We start from the raw sequence: 17,207 nt of genomic DNA on the forward strand, positions 1-17,207 counted from the left end.
CCCAGCTAGATTTAGTGAAGTGAATGCCCTGGTGCGTGCATCTTTGTCAGAATCAGCTGCTTGTGTAACAATATCGAACTCTTGCTCGTATTTTCTAATGCTATGTAATATTTTGGTCAAATACAAGTGATGAGGCCTTTCAAAATCTGTCCGCCATATTAACACATACCAGTGAAGGAATGTTTACACATATGCCAGAAATGTATGCCACTACTTGTAACTTTGCCCAATGGCACAGAAAGCCTCTGAATTACTAAATTTTGTGAAATAAGTTTCTCGGGCACTTTAACATTCTTGAAATTGGCGTACAACAAAAGTCGTTCATCATCATTTTAAGAAACATTCCAAATAACTGAACTGTGTGAATGAATTGGGCACAAGAAGCTCAGAGTAAGAAACATTTCGAAGTAACTGCACTTTGCGAATAGACAGGAGACAACACACGGAAACCTCCCCAAAATTGTGATACTTTGTGAGGCAATTATTTACAGTACAAGAGACCCTCTATAATGGTGGCACTTTGCCAATAGATACACCAAGTACAAGAAACTTTTTGAAATGGCTTTATTTAACTGTTCCTTAAGAAATAGTTGCACTTTGCACACAATTAAACTCCTTGGAATACATGAACAGTAATGTGAGATACTTCGAATAACTGTAATTATGCCCTTGATGCAATACAAAGTCATAGTTTTGCCACTCTACCAAAAAACAAACAGTTTCATGCTTCATTTATGCTTAATGTGCATTTTTCCTTGTTATATTCATTTTGCTCGTTTAACCCCTTTTATTGCCCATATTGTACTTTTCTTTTGCTTGTTTTACTCTAAACATGCCCATTTTGCTTTAAATACACTCGTTTTACTTTGCACATACTCAATTTGTTTTAAACACATTCATTTTGTCAAATATCTTAATCTTAAACATTTCTCTTAATTAATAAACCTTTTGTGCCTCTCGCTTGTTTAATAATGCAGTTTGTGCCCTTGTACTGCTCCATTTTATCTTTTTTTTTTAAAGTAAACTGTTCATGCAAGTTTTCATGACCTTTCCTTCACTGGAATCCCGGTTCTGACACAATGTCACTCATCTTGTCTCAATATAATAGACAAGTCTTCATGGGTTCTGTTCAAGCAGCTTTATTATGTACAAACACATTACAGTTGCAGTTATTCACTTTAACTTAGGTAACTTATATACAAACTAATTACATTTGTTCTCACATGCTCTTTCAAAATGGCACTAGGTACAACACGTGCCCGGCATTTATATGTGCATGTTCATCACTTGCTATGCTTCTTAAAGACACACACACTGTGCTCTACACACACCATCTACCAGATACCCTATTCATTGGTGAACTTAACAACACAAACACCCTGGGCCAGTTAGTGTGCACTCCAACCAGAGGATCAAACCTTGGCCTAGCATTCACCAACAAGGGAAAGTGTTGCATGTCCTCTATGTCAGATTTTCATTGGTGAGGCTGGACAACCAAGCTTTCACCAACAAAATAAAAATCAACCTGGAAAACCTAATTAAACCCATAACAGTTAGGAACTATTGTAAAGCAAATTACATCTTATTAAGTGACAGTTTATCAAAATCCATTGTTCCTCCAAACCCTGAGAACACAGCTACCTATACAGAATTATTTACTGCAACCCTGTGCAAACATGTAAATGGCTGCATTGAGGTTGCCAGCCCACCAGAAGGCCAGATCTAACACCAACAATTAGCCCTACTGATGGAATCCTTACTTTAACAGGATCTATAAAAAATGAAAAAAGAAATCATGGCCTAAACCAGAAAGAGCAACTCTCATAGAGACAAGAGCTCTCTCATTCAAATAAACAAGAAAGTATGAGTTCTAATAAAGCCCAACAAGGCCAGTTATGAGGTCAGGATAGCCTCTCAGGCTAAGTACAATCACAATGACTTCTTCAGTTATGTCAATTACCTGGAAGGTAACACTCAGCAATGTACAAAATTGGTGGTAAATGGTACAACGTTCACTGACTAGGGTGACATAGCAAATCTACTGGCTGCCACCCCACTACACACCATGAAATTCCTTCTAGCATAATCCCCAACTATCAAGAGGGAGCAGGTCCTGGTGGCACTTACTAAGGCAAAAAACACTGCTTCAGTGGGTTCCAACAATATCCCTGGTTGTTTCCTAAATAGCCTAAATCATGACCTAGCAGGACCACTTGAGACACTCTTCAACTATATCCTCAAAACAGGTTATGTGCCAGATGAATGGAGGACCACAATGGTCATCCCTCTTCCTAAGGATGGACTATCAGCTGAGCCCGGAAAATACAGTCCTGTCAGTCTGACAAGTCTAATATGCAAAGCCATGGAATGGATTGTCATGAAAATGATCAACAAGGACATCGGCAGCCGACAGATGCTAAACCCATCCCAGTATGGCTTTGTTAAGGGAAGGTCTTACCTACTCAGCCTGGTAAACCTCCTCCAGAACATCACCAAGGTTAGGGATGAGGGGAAAAGGGTGCGGTGCATGCCACCTACTTTGACTTGGCCAAGGCATTTGATGCAATACCTCACTCAGGTATTGTTGACAAACTCTCAGAATTAAGCATAAATCCCTATATAACTTGCTGGCTTTCTGGCTGGCTCACAGATAGGACCCAAGAAGTCAGAATCAGTGAGACCACCTCCACCAGGAGACTGGTCAGAAGTGGAGTACCCCAGAGCTCCATGTTTAACATGCTCCTGTTTGACAGGGCTAATGTCAAAGGCCTCTGACTCACCAGGGTAACAAATGACTGTAAATTGGGAGTTATCATTGATTTCCCCCATAGGTTCATAGGTTCATAGGTAGGTACTAGGCTATTGGCCCTAGGGCCTATATAAGCCTAGCCAAATGGTACCCTGGCTTTCGCCACCCAAGAAAATTATATTCCTGTGCTCTTGTCAAGCAGTACCACAGAAGTGATCCCCGGGGTGAATTTGCCATCTCCCATCCAATCATCAAGATTTTTCTTGAAGAGTTCTAATGAGGAGCTTTGTTTGATATAGATGGGTAGTTTGTTCCAGAGTATGGGAAGCCTCTGGGACAGGAATCTATCCCTCCAGCATGTTCTGTTTATTGTGGTGACAAGGTTTAGGTCCATAGAACGTGTAGCTTGGAGGGATTGGGATTTCTTTAAGTGGAGCATGTCCAACAGCTCTGGGTTTAACATAGCTTTGTATGCTAGGCAGAGATTGCCTCTGAGTAGGCGATATGCGATGGAGTAAAGTTGGAGTTTTTTGAGACGGTCTGTGTAGGGTATCTGTTTGAGGCTGGCAATCGTCTTTGTGAGGATTACCACAACAGCAACACCCTACAAGAGGGTCTAAAACAAACAAATGACTGGTGACAAAGCCAGAGATTAAAACTCAATGTGAAGAAATACATTATAGGGCCCTTTGGGTAATCATCTACCAAAACTAATTATTACATTGATAAAACACCCCTAAGAGTTGAGCTGATAGTTAGGAATCTGGGAACTTAAGTAGACAATAGTCTGGCCTTCTACCAACATATAGCCAAAGATAATAAGAAAATCATTATATGTAGCCCAAGCAAGGGTATGGCACTGAGGTCCAAATAACTTATAATACCACTGTACTCAGCCCTTATCAGACCCATCATCGAGTACAATGCCCCCTTTAGCATTTACAGAACCAAGCACTTGCAACAGTTTAAACACCCTCAAAGGTTCCTCAAAAGGAGAATCCAGGGCATGAATACCCTGCTCTGCAGAGATCACTTTAAGGTCCTATCTCTTCAAGGTTTAGGGACCTAAACCTTGTCACCACAATAAACAGAACATGCTGGAGGGATAGATTCCTGTCCCAGAGGCTTCCCATACTCTGGAACAAACTACCCATTCATGTCAAGCAAAGCTCCTCATTGGCCCTCTTTAAGAAACACCTTGACAACTGGATGGGAAATTATAAAATTCACTCCAGGGATCACTCCTGCAGCACTGCTTGACAGGGGCACAGGAAAATAATTTTCTTGGGTGGAGAAAGCCAGGGAACCTTTCTGGCTAGGCTTATATAGTCCTCAGGGCCAATAGGCTAGTACCTACCTATGAACCTATGTACTCAGTCTCCTACAGGTTATTAAGAGGTAATGTATACCTAGCATATAAAGCAGCATCAGATCCAGCTCTGATGGATATTGTGCACATCCACAAAATAAACATCCCCAGAACACTAGATCCAATGACCAAAACTTTGACTGCAACCTAAATAGAACATGCTGGAGAGACTAAAATGTAACTCAAAGGATCCCTACACTATGGAATAAGCTCCCCATCTATGTGAAGCAGGGTTCATCCCTGACTCTATTCAAAAGAAACCTTGATCATTGGTTAGGAAATTACAAACTCACCTCTGGACTGTCCCTCATGTATCTAAAAGACACAGCTCAACAGTAAGTAAATTTAACCCCAATTAACACCCTCACCACATACCCCTTAGCTACCTCTTTATTAACATACCCCACTACATAGGTATCCTAGGAACTCAGACACAAAATTGGGTCAGGCTGCTGGCTAGGTATGTAAAGACCCTTTTGGTCATTAGTCTAGTATAAACCTATGAACAAGGGATCATCTATTACTAAACAAATCTATAAGAAAGAGCTGTAAAAAGAATTAAAGTATGCCTTGAATAACTTACAATCAGACAATTCCACATCTAGGGAATTTTAAATGCTTCCAACTGTATAAAATATGCTATGTATTGTAAAACCTGTATAGCAGTCACTGTGAAACAATGACAATCTACTTTATAATTCAGTTGTTATAAAGGACATTTCACTACCCTAGAATAGAAATCTAAGGTGGGAATATTCCAGGATGTCCTTTATCACCATTCCTGTTTTTTCCTTACCCTTAACCCATTAAGCTGTTTACATAGCAGCCTAGACTGTGGCTACAGGCCTGACATCCAGAAAACAGCCTTGTTATATGACATCTCACCTACTTGTTGTGAAAGATTTAAAACTAAATAGCTCATCTGAAAACCAACTCAAAATGCAATTAAAATGGTTCAGAATTTTTCATATGATATAAGAATGCCATATGGCTTTGATAAATGTGTGAAAGTAACATTTATAGCAAGAAAACTTAAGCAACAACTTGGGAGAGGAATATGATATTAAAAAATGTGATGAAGGGGCAGAAATACAATATGAACATATGTGAAATAATCTTAGTAAGGAATAATTTAGAAAACCCAAAAACTGTTGGATGGGCTGGAGAAAAAAATAAATTTGATTCATGCTTCTCAAATGATATATAATAACCATTGCATGGAACTATTAAATATTCCTCAAATTTAAGAAGACGTGGGCCTCCTTGAAGCAGGTTATATGTATAGACCTGCAACAGTGGGACTGCATAGATATTTGTTGAAATTATCACATTCAAATATAGAGTAAGTTCTAAATCACAAAGAAAACAAGTCTAAGATGCATCTTTGCAATCTGAATGTATAAAGTGAAGAACATTTAAACCAAAAGATCAAAGATTAATAATGGGAATTCAAGACAGTGGACTGCATTTATGTTGGCTTACAAAGTCTATAGAAAAAAATGAAAGATAAATGACAGATGTAAATTCTGCAGTACATAGCTAGACACAGTTTCACATCTTGTTGGTTGCAGTTTACTCACGGTTGAAAGATGTAACAATATTGCAAAACTGCACCACTGGGGATTCTGCAAACACTACAACATACAGGTAGCAGAGAAGCACTAGAAACATAAACTTTAAGAATAACAGAAAATGTAGAAGTACTGACCATTTGGGATCATCTAACACCAGGAGACAAGAATCAGTTACACTTAGCAATTATACTACCCTGCATATTGAGACAGAAAGTTATGTACTACCAAGATATGCAAGCTGAAACTAGAACAATGTGCAATAAAGACTTATCTTCTTTTTTCAGGTTTTCCCGGTTAGGGGTCGCCACAGTGGATCGCCATCCTCTCATGATTGGCAGAGGAGCTTTACAGTGTCAAGTTGCCAGCCCAGCACCCAACCTTCTGCAGAAGGCACACATGCGCACACACTCATGTCTAGGGCCAATTTAGTGTGTCCAGTCCACCTGCAGCATGTCTTTGGGATGTGGGAGGAAACTGGAGCACCCGGAAGAAACCCACACGACCACAGGGAGGACATGCAGACTCTGTACAGAAGGTACCCCAGCTGAGGATCAAACCAGAGAACCTCTTGCTGTGAGGTGGTAACACTAATCAGTGCACCACCGTGGCTGCCTTCGTGCAATAAAGACTTATATAGTTCAATAATAATAACAACAGGGCTGACCACAAGAATTTACAACTATACATAAATATGTGGCCAATACAGGTAACTCCATATGAACTAAAGTCAGAAGTTATTCTAGGTACAGTGTGACTACCAAGAATAGCACTCTTAGCAAACAAAGATTGAAGTAATACTAACTGCGTGAACTTCATCATACTGTGACTTAGGCATGAATTGGATTCCTGTCAAGCTAGTAGAAGCTCTAAACATTTGGATAAATGGAAATAGAGAAGAGCTTGCTAAGTATGCATTCAATGTAGGTAATCTATGGCGCTGAGTGGAATCCTATAGTCATACAAAATGATGTCCAGGTGCAAAGAGAAGAGGAATGGCTGTAAAAAGTGGCTGAAGAAATGTTGTCACTCTAGGCTATCCAGTATGGTCCAGCTTGGGATGAGATGATTCATAGTCCAAATTGTTTCACTAACGATTGTATACCTTTTTGTTCCAAGAATTCCGCAAACTGGCAGAGCTAGTCAAATGGAGCCCTAGGCAGAATAATGGACTTGGGCCCCCATGCAACCGTTCCAGTATCCCATTATGTAGCTGTATCTCCCCAGTTTCCATAAATACTGTTCAAACATGTCAGCATGCAGACTATTTTCTTTCCTTTTACAATGCTTACATATATTTGATTTAAAACCTTTATTTCAAATTTTATAGCACAAATACTGATGGCTTTTTTTCAAAAGAAAAGAAAAAATAGTCTTGCATTGAAAACAGACTTAGCATGAACAACAGTAAACTTCTCTTCCCTTGAAACTGACATTCATTAAAAATCAATCTGGCTAAATGCAGATTATGTGTACATTTATATTCACAGACATCCTGCAAACCCAACAATTGTAGCTATATTGTTGACTTCATCTTTCTTAGGTGTCAAAACATTAACAATAATAAGGACCAAAATGACATATTTCAGATTTGTTTCACACAAACACATAGTAGCCAAAAGTATTCCAGCTTAATTCTCTCTCTCCCAGACACAACCCCCCCCCCCACAAAATAATGGGTCTATATTAGAACACCGAACATTTGAAATGTCGAGTGTTCTAATATCGACCCATTTTCAGTGAACGCTGAAAATATCGAAGAAACAGAAAACCAAATTCTTTCCTAGGGAAAGAATTTGGTTGTCTGTTTCTGTTGCTTCAGTATTTTCAGCACTCTGGTGGAAAGTTACGGGTCGGGTTCAGGTAAGTGTGCGATTGTGTGGACGTGTGGGTTAGGGCGGGTTAGGTGAGTTAGGGTTAGGGTACGGGTCAGTTAAGTGTGCGATTGTGTGGATGTGAGGGTTAGGGTGGGGTAGGTGAGTTAGGGTTAGGGTTAGGGTTAGGGCGGGAGTGAGGTGACTGTGCGATAGTGACGGACATTAGGGTTAGGGTTTGGGTTAAGGTAAGTTGGTAGTTAGTGGTGTATGTATAGTTTAGTGTAGGGTTAGGTGTAAGAGTTTAGATGTATGTGTGTTGATTGCTGTTTGTTTGGTGTACTTGTGTTGTGTGTAGGTGTTTTGGAACAGCAAATTCTGTCCCTAGGAAAAAATCGCTGTTCTGAATGTTCAATGTTTTGTATTTTCGATTGCTAGGGTTCGATATTAGAACACTCAACATTTTGAATATTTGGTGTTCTAATATAGACCCAAAATAATCCTGCAAAGCCAGATTATTGACTGATTAAAAATGACCAGATGACAGGGCATAAGGTACTTTTAGAGCCCTCCCCCATGCCTAACCATTCAGGTCCTGGTTCTGTGCCCTGCCCCCAATCCTCTCCCATTTTATTAAAACAAAAAAAATGTATCCTTCTAAACTGTAGCAAACTCCTTGCTAGAAATATAGCAAACATTTGCTACAGTTTATACGTTGTCTGTATGGAGTGCTACAGCACTCAGGTTTTAGTTAAAAAGTGATTTTTATTTTACTTTTAAACTGTAGCAACCTGCTTGGTACAATGTAGCATGCAGTTAATTCACTTTAGATCACACACACAGAGCCCTACAGTGCTCAGGTTTAGCCACAAATGTAATACTGGCTTTTAAAGGGCATTGCTGACCAGGACTCGCTGATTGCACTCCACGATTGCTAGCTACACTACTGACTGTGTAAGCCCATTATTGTTATGAAGAAGTAAGTTGCATATGCTTTATTTGTAGCTTTGGATGAACTACATGAAATTGTAAAAAGATCACTAGCATCATACTGTAAGATACAGCCATGTGTAGCACAGTTTAAATAAAAAAAATATTGCAAAAGAGTGTACAAGAATTATTAGCCACCTGATAACATATGCTAAGTCAATATGCACAATCTCTGCAGAAGTAAAAGTTAGCTGAATAACTCCTCATTAAAGATAACTATTAATAATGCAGAGGTTTCTTCCCTGAAGTAGATTAGCTATGCCAAATGAAATGTCTGGAAAACAAAGACAAGAGGTTCATAGTTACTGGGTATGCAGACCTCGAGATCATTAAGAAGCCTTGCTCAAACCCTCAGTTGCTCCAAAGAGCTGTGTGGTTGAGGGACTTGCTCATTGTCACACAGGAGGTAGAAAAAAAATTGAAAGATTCAAACCCCGCATTCTTGCCACAGTAAGCAACTCATTAGTAAATCAGAGCTTGAGTCCTCTGTGCTTACTGACAAAGTAACAACTTTTAACTAAATGCAGAGATCCTTTACAATCCGATCTTGTAGTGCAGACTGCAATACAATAATATGCAACAATGACTACATGATGGATGCTGAAGATCTGACAGTTATGATCATCATTCCATATGATGCAGACTGTATGACAAGACAAATGTAAAACCCATTGCATTTGCTGGAGGCTCTAAAGAAGGTACTGCAAAAATGGATTACCAAAATGCAACATTTTTAGGTTACATTATGGAATCCAGGCCTGTTAATGAACTAATTAATTCTTTAGTTCAATGAATAAAGTGAACAATTACAGAGAAAATGCATACTGTAGCAGGAGCTTTTGTTCAACAACCCACAAGTCATACACAAATCAGAAATATTACTGCATATAGTTTGTTTTATTTTTTTATGTATGCATGTGAGTGTGTGTGGCGGGGGGGTTACAACTTATAGGACACTACATCTCATTTTTCATCTTCCTATGTATTCTCTGTCAGACGGCTCAAAAATCACATAAAAAGTTAACAGAACAGGCTTTACAATAGGGTCTGGCAGCTAGAGTAGTCTGTTATCCACTGCAGCCGAGGTACAGGTTTTCAGTCTAACCCCAGAGCTAAGTGGGGCATTATACACACAGCCACACCTAGTCAGAAATCTTGTTCCTCTTTCATTGGCTGAAAGCAGGGCAGGATGTAGGCAAAGCAGGACAATTTTCATTTTTTTATCTTAAAGTGACAGTATGTGGTTGCTCCACTAAGAATTTTTTTTTTAATTTAATGTTTCAGCCAGGACTCCTGCCAGCATGGGGCCCTAGGAAGATGTTTGGGTTACATAGTGCTGGATCCAGACCTGCATAATGGACAACTCACTTGCTGCCATCATTGGCTTTTTACATGCCTTGTCCACTTTCTGGATATTCCAATACAATAAATATGCTTGCGATAAATTCAGATCTAGACCATATCTGGGTTGCTTTGCCCAAAGACAGTAGGTTTAAAATGAATTGTCAGATGTCAAGGTGCTCCAACAATTAAACATATCCATATCCATGCTATAAAAGAAATTTGGTTTCATTGCAAAGACAAACATTCGCACTCTATCAGGTTTCTGCACCCATCTCACATTCAGACCTGCTGAAAGCTGGGAAGAAGTATCAATATTCATCAGCGGCCCAATTATCTCTAAACAGATGTCCAGTGACGCAACAGATGGTATTGAATTTAAGATTACCATAAGCAAAATACCTTATTCGTTCTTTTTCTCATTCATGTTCTGCATAGATCTCCTTCCATGTCCACAGAAGATGATGAAAGACTTGTATATGTACATACACAACTACCCATAAATAATACTACCTTTTCAATGGGTAACTTCAACTGGTCATCAATTAACTACAGAACCTATGCTACAAAGGCTGAGTATGAACAAATATTCTTATATTTTGTAAACTTTAAATCCCTTGTACAAATAGTTAACCAGATCACTGAGGCTCAAATGATGTTGAATCTTTACTAACATTACCTTATACAAGTACTCTCTGACTAATTCTCTCTTCATATAACTCTCCTCAATTCAAAAGCTTTGAAGTCCTCATTACCTCCCTCAAACTAAACCAATTCAAGTTCTTAATTAGCATGGGGATATATATTTCTCCAGGTAAAAACATCAACACAATAGAGACATTTCTAAACTGGGCCTCTTCAAATCCATCCATCCACAACCCCTTTTTGCACATGGGGTTGGGGCATCATTTCAACAGTGGCAATCATATAGAGCCAAGGTTGACAATGCCGGGTAGCTAGCCCTGCCTCAGTAGTTCTTCCACACCACACACTTACACCTATGTCCAATTTAGAGTGTCCAATACACCTACTGTATGTATTTGGAATGTGGGAGGAAACCAGAGCACCCAGAGGAAACTCATGTGAACACAGGGAGGACATGAAGACTCCACAAAGAAGGCACCCCAGCCGAACCAGAGAACCTCTTGCAGTAAGGTGACAGCACTATCTGCTGTGCCACTGTGCTACCCAGTCTACCCTAAGAAAAAATCATCATTGATGAGGTCAGCATCAGCTGGACTGTAGTCACCACAAACAGTTCTTTAGATGCTATCAATCTGCATGGTATGGCTCAGTCAATCCACAAACCCACCCATTACAATAACGATAGCAATTAGGAGACGATCCTGATTGGATTTTAACTTCAGCACCAGACAAATTTGTTTGCCCTGGCATCCTGTCAGATGCTTTAAGTGACCGGTTCATTATACTGACCATCAGAAAGTAAACTAGCGTACATAGTCAATAACTCACTACATCAGTTCACAGTTTATTCCATTTCAACTTAGACACACTGCTCTCCTACCTAAAGCAAGTAAACTGGAATAAGCTTAAATATCTTCCCTTAGATGATGGTATATCTGAGTTTAACAATACCTTTCTAAGGATCTTAAATTAATTCATTCCATTAAGAACCAAAATGAGTTAAACCCAACCCCTGCTCTGTAATAAATAATGAAGTTAGATGCCACGGTGGTACGGAAGTAGTGTTGTTACCTCACAGCAAGAGGCTCTCCCGTTCGATTCTCGGCTGGGCTTGGGAGTGCCTTCTGTGTGGAGTCTGCATGTCCTCCTCGTGGTTGGACGTCAAGCTGGCACCTCGGCGTTTCGTAAAAATCTACTGCCAATCATTAGCAGACAGGAGTTCCTCTGTGGCGATCCCTTACCGGGAAAAGCCAAAAGACAAACAACAACAACAACTAAATAAATAATGAAGAAGTGAAATAAAGACTGGAATGCCTGATTTTCAAACAAAAATCAGAACAATGTTCAGATAATGTAGAAACCAAGCCAGATACTGTATAACATCTGATAAAAAATACTACTCAGCCTCCCATGTTTCTTCCAAAACTAATCCAAAAACTTTCTGGTCCTCAATAAATCAGATTCAAAACCCAGGTCATTTTACACAACAAACCCCTACAACAGCCAAACCTAATAATTCACAAATTATTGCCAGTCCAAATAAGTTACCTCTTCATCAACTCAGTCTGGACTTTCCTTAGATATATAAGCTTCCCCAATTAAAGGCACCCTGACTTAGTCAGTTAAACACCCTCTAACCTGCTCCTTCCAGTCTCTACCTCAATCATTAAATGATTCCACTTAAAGACTGCATCCCTAGCACCAGAAAATCTCCGATATGAATATATTCCATTAACCCCTGATGCGTTAGTCTGCTCAGTATCTGTCTTAATAAAATGCTCAATCAAAGAATCTCACATGCCTTTACTCTGGAAAGAATTCCACATTCTACGCCTTCATAAAGTGGGCAGCTCCACTGACATAGCAATATTATCCTGGAAAATATTAGAACATTGTATAAATACTGAACGACTTGACTGCATCACAAATGTCTCTCTTCTGTCTCCATCTCAACATGATTTTCACTCATACCACAGTACAACTACAGCTCTACTTAACTTTATCACTCTGTCAATACAAGTAGAAATGATGGTAACACTGAATCAGACTTTTTCTTGATCTGTCCAAAACTTTCAACACTGTCTCATATCACATTCTTCTACAGAAATTCATACTTGAGACATAATAACCATGCTCTAATGTAGTTCCACAGTTACCTGTCAAACAAATGTCTTGATGGCAAAAAGACCTGCTTCTTATTTCTTCATAACTCTCTATGTCTCCCAAGGTTCAACTCTTAGCCTCATTCTCTTTAATATATTCATCAATGACCTTTGTACAATAATCAAAAATGCCTCTTTAATACAATATGGGCTTTTCTGCCAGAAACTTAGAAAATCTGCAAAACATAACTCAGGATGCCCTCAATTTAGCAGAGACTAAGTAAATTTTAATTATTTTTAAACCCAAAAAACAAAACATATTATTTTCACTGCAGTATAACTAAACACCCATGGAAATTCCTTCTTCATTACCTCTACTAACAATACAAAAATCAGTTGGGTCCCTACAACAAATTGCTAGGGATATACAGTGATGAAACTAAAATTTGACTACCACATAAAGTGTAGAGTTAAAAAAATACATCAAAATCTTGGCATCCTGTACAGAACTGAACATTTCCTAACTTACTCGACTCCTATCTTTGCCATCCTATAAGCCTCCTCGCTCTGCAAGATGGACAAATGCTGCAGCAAGATCGCTAAATTCGCTCCATCCTCCCCTGTAAGAGCCACCGCTATATAGCTTAAAAAGAACATCACTGGTTAAACTCTCTCACCATCGCAAGTGCTCCTCCGTTATGCAGTGCAATTACTGAAGTTGGTCTCCATTTGCTTGGTACAAATCCTGTATGGAGGCTGAGGTTGAACAGTGTTGCTGGGGGACGGGGGTGTGGGGGTGTGGCTAAACCATGCTTCATGCTATTTAAGATGCATCCAGGGATATTGTCATAACCTATCAATGCAGTATTTTTTGCATTTGATAGCACTTTTAAGACTTGATCTTGTGTGATACCTGGAGGTATACCAGTCTCAGATATATCTTGAGGGAAATATGGAGGAGTGAGAGGGGTAAAGTTTTAGCTAAATTCATTGGTCATTAGGTTCGGTATATCTTTAGACTTAGTGCAAGTAGTTTCATTCACAATTGTCTAAGCACATTTTTTGCACTGTGCATTTAAGATTACAAACATAATTTAAAAAGGCCTTGCCTGTCAGTTTAGGTAGCTATTCTAGCATCAAACTTGAATCTGATGGAGTTTATTAAGCTCCTGAGTTGTTTGTATATTTCTGAGATGAGGGCTCTGTCTTTCTGAGACTAAGTCTTTTTAATTTTTGTCATTTTTAATATCATGGCTCAGACATTATGGGTTTGTTTCTGGGGTTTGTCCTGCACTTGTTTCTCCAGGGTACAGCTATATCTATACAGCTGTTTGCATGCTGATATAGTATGGTGGTATATGTTTCTGTGTATTCGGTGGAGTTAATCGGGGTTGGTGGGGATATGAAACTTGACAACGTGTCACTTAGGAATAGATAATTTACCTTAAAGGAATTTCTGAAGGTACTTTGGGTGGAAGGAATCTTTGATTTCAATTTTATTTTGAAGGAGACGGCTTCATGGTAACATCTAACAAGTGACAAAGATACACAAGGGATGGTGCAAGATTCCCCCATACTAGTAAGGACAAGATCCAATATTTTACTTCCCCCAAGTGGGTTCTCTGACTAATTGTTCCAGGGCATTTTTATTGATAAAGTCTAGGAATCTCTGTGTTTGTGCACCAGTTGTGATGTAGGTTTTCAATTGTATAGTTAGACAATTTAGATCACCTAGGAAAATGGCATTGAGTTTTATATTGAGTGCTTTTAGTTCCTGTTGTTAGGCATTGTGGCTTTCTTGGGTCATAGCTAATATATGGTATCTAACATTTCTTATGGTTATTTGGACATGAAGAGCTCTAGCGAATCATACTGCATTAACAATCTTGATGTGAGTCTTTTCTGAATTCAGATTGAGACATATACACCTTTTTTCCCTCCTGCACAGTAGCTGGTATAAATGTGTGGAAGACATTATAGCCCTGCACAGCTGAAGTGTTCACCATTTTAAACCCTATCTCAGTCACTACTCAGACATCAAAGTAAATGGCGAGCCCTTACAAACAGCATAAATCAAGTAATAAGAATCAGAAAGAACTATATTGGCAAACATAAAATAAACCACCTTGATAGAATGTCAGCATGAAAATGTTCTATAATAAAAGAAAAAATAATAATTTAGGTCTGTAATAAGCAAAACTCTACACACATTAAAGGCTCTATCAAAAAAGATCTGCAAAATTCAGAAAGTTACCATAAGGAAGATCAAAGCAGATCATATATTAAAATTAGACTTCAAATATAAGGATATTAAGTCCTTCTTTAGCTACATCAATCGATTAAGAAACAACATATAACAACACTCTGAGTAAATTCATGATTATATTATTCCCTTCAACACTATAGATATTGCTAATAAACTTGCAGCTAAATTTAACACCATTCTCACATGAGAAACGGTCACTGACATTTCAAATTTCCCACGTCTCTCTCCATGCAAGATTAGTATGGTACATGTCCTAACTGATTCTCTAAAACTAAAAAAAGAAACATCACCTTGAAATTCCCAAACAATATAGCTTTCTGCTTAATTAACAGTGTCAAATATACCATCTCTGAACCTGTCCTAAAACTGGTAACTTACAGATAGCTGCAGGGTATGCTAATAATGTGCGGACAATGGCTAATGCTATGTTAATGGATAAAGTAGCTCCATCTCAGATTCTGGGAACTATAGACCCATCAGATTCACTATTCTAATCTGCCAAGCCATGAAACATATTATATCTGATTACATAAGCTCCAGTCTGAAAAGGTTTATTGCTCTAGACATGAAGCAATATGGTTTTGTCAAAGGGAAATGAGCCAGTTTCTCAATCAGCTTTAGTATGTACCTAACCAGATATATCCAGCAATTAGAACATCCAGGGAAGTTCCTCACTAAAAGAATATAGGACATAAGTAAAATTTCCTATGCAGACTGCCTCAAGGCCCTACCCCTGTATTCTGTCTCCTATGGGGTTTTGAGGGCAGATCTATGCCTGGCATACAGAGCATTGTCAGGCCCCACTCTGATGGACCTCCTGCATATCCACAAAACAAACAGCACCAGAATTACCCATTCTAAAGACTTAAGCCTTGCCTGTGATATAAATTGGACCTGCTGGAGAGACAGGTATGTATTCCCTGTCTATGGAACCGGCTCCCCATCCATGTGATGATGGACTCAGACAGCTTATCAACCCAACAAACTCCCCCATTCCTACAAACAAATAAGGAGGAAGAAAACTTTACCCCCAGAACTTTACCTCCTCCCTTAAACTTTACCCCACAGAACTTTACCTCCTCCCTTAAACTTTACCCCCCAGAACTTTACCTCCTCCCTTAAACTTTGCAACTGGTCTCCACTCAAATACTTACCCTAGATGAAGCTGTGAAGGATTTTAACTCTACCTTCATTAATATCTTGAACATACATGCACCACCCAAAACTATAAGAATTAAATCCAACTATACTCCTCGGTTAGCGAAAGAAACTAGGGCACTACTAATAGCAAAAGATAAAGTACGGCTCAATACCGAAATAAAAAGAAGGAAACAGCCAAACAGACTAAACAGGCACTTAGAAATAAGGCAAAAAGACAAATCAAACTAGACAAACCTATTATCACAACATTCAAGCTATGCATCACAAAAAACCCCAAAAGTTCTGGTCAGCTATCGATAAGATCCTACTACCAGGGACTGCCATCACACCCCCCCCACCACCACTACCTCCAACACTGACAACATAGCCACCCAATTTAATAAATCCTTTACCAAAACAATTATAACTCTATCAAAAAACTGCAACACTACTCACTTTCCAACCCTATGTACATTGAATAATAATAATAACATCTTCTCCCTTCAACCCATTTCAAAAGACACGATAAAGCAATTGCTTACAAGACTTAAAGCTACCACCATGCCAGCAGCAGTTACCCACAGAGTACCTTACAGATGCTGCAGATATAATCACCTACCCAGTATCCATTCTTATTAACAGATTGATATCTGAATACTAAGTTCCTTCTGTATGAAAACTTCCCATATTACCCCTTACATAAAGGAGGTACATCAACAGAATTGTCTAATTATTGCCAAATAACCATATTTTCTCCCGTGTCAAAAATCTTCAAAAGAGGTGTACTTACACAAATCATGTACTGTCTACTAACAAATTGCTAACACTCAACATGGTTTCTGACTTTGCCACAGCAACATCTCTAAAATAGTTTTTCATAGCATATAGAACAGAGTAATACCCTGGATTCCTTTAAGCTGAGCATATAAAACTGAGTGATACCCTGGATTCCTTTAAGGCGAGCCTTGATGTTTGGATCTCATCTCTGAAATAGTTTTTCATGGTATATAAAACTGAGTGATACCCTGGATTCCTTTAAGGCGAGCCTTGATGTTTGGATCTCATCTCTGAAATAGTTTTTCATGGTATATAAAACAGAGTGGTACCTTGGAAATCTTTAAGTCGAGCCTTGATATTTGGTTCTCATCTCTGAAATAGTTTTTCGCGGCATATTAAACAGAGGGATGCCCTGGATTCCTTTAAGCTGAGCCTTGATGTTT

This window comes from Protopterus annectens, chromosome 4.part0 (genome assembly GCF_019279795.1).
Source record: "Protopterus annectens isolate FY-2018-M chromosome 4.part0, PAN1.0, whole genome shotgun sequence".
Classification (NCBI taxonomy): Eukaryota; Metazoa; Chordata; order Ceratodontiformes; family Protopteridae; genus Protopterus; species Protopterus annectens.